General features: G+C 28.8%; 1 long non-coding RNA gene across 1 annotated transcript; it reads left to right on the top strand.

Annotated features, from left to right (window-relative positions):
• The first annotated feature begins 13 nt into the window (after positions 1-13).
• LOC110440763 lies at positions 14-992 on the top strand. The gene is made up of 3 exons (XR_002461772.1): positions 14-324; positions 481-531; positions 952-992. It is a non-coding gene; the product is annotated as an uncharacterized LOC110440763 (long non-coding RNA).

Below are 992 nucleotides of genomic sequence, written 5' to 3'. Positions count from 1 at the left end.
ATTCTTGTTGCTGGTTGAGATTTTTACATGCATATTGAAAGGTATAAGATACACTTATACCCATGTTTCCCTCCAAATGAAGGTTGTTTACTTTTTCATAATGTTCACTGCTAACAGCTCTCGCTTTACTTGTTAATAAACGGTTTATATTTTCTATTACAGATATAATGATGTATGAATATAATTAGTCTTATTTTTTACTTCTATCATTTCAACAGGTTGTCCAAAGGTCGGGTAAATGTTTCAATTAATGAGGATGTCTCTGTACTGTTGAACCCGAAGACCATTATGTTAATATTTGACATAACTGCTTGCAGCAAAAAGGTAAGCAAATAAAGAAAATAAGAAAATTAAAACTTTGTTAATTTACATTTTATTAAATAAAATTTGTTTGATGAATATAATGACTCCTAAATTGAACATTATGAGCTATTTTCCCATTGGCACAGGAATTTATTTATTTTTTATTTTTAATTGCAGCAGGATCAAAGCTGTTCTACAGGCAAGAAGCATAAAAAAGTAAAAAGAAAGGTAAACATATAAGAAGATAAAAAAGATCATCACAAATAAGATTTTAAATGGACATTTTACAACTTTTTGTCATTTATAAACTGATATGATTTGTGACTAAGCATAGAAAAAATGATTTTTTTAACCTTTTTGCTTAGTTTATATGATTTGTGACTAAGCATAGAAAGAATGATTTCCTAACCTTTTTGCTTAGTATAAACTTTTTATTGTATTTTTTATGGAAACTCTGTTTAAGTCATTATCTCCTTCCTCTATACAACCAGGTACCACTCTAAAGTATTCTGAAATAAGATATTTTACCTACCTAGCTATTTTTGTATACACAAAGTGGTAACTATTGAAAGCAATAGTGAAAGGTTAACTGATAGCAGTGCTGTAACGTAGCACATTTTTACTAACAGTTTGATTTTATAATCCTAGCACATCACCTTGCAATTGGGCACCTATTGTTGTGGTGTATA

Source organism: Mizuhopecten yessoensis, unplaced genomic scaffold (assembly GCF_002113885.1).
Source record: "Mizuhopecten yessoensis strain PY_sf001 unplaced genomic scaffold, ASM211388v2 scaffold707141, whole genome shotgun sequence".
NCBI classification, from domain to species: Eukaryota; Metazoa; Mollusca; class Bivalvia; order Pectinida; family Pectinidae; genus Mizuhopecten; species Mizuhopecten yessoensis.
This window is presented reverse-complemented; position numbering and strand designations above follow the sequence as displayed.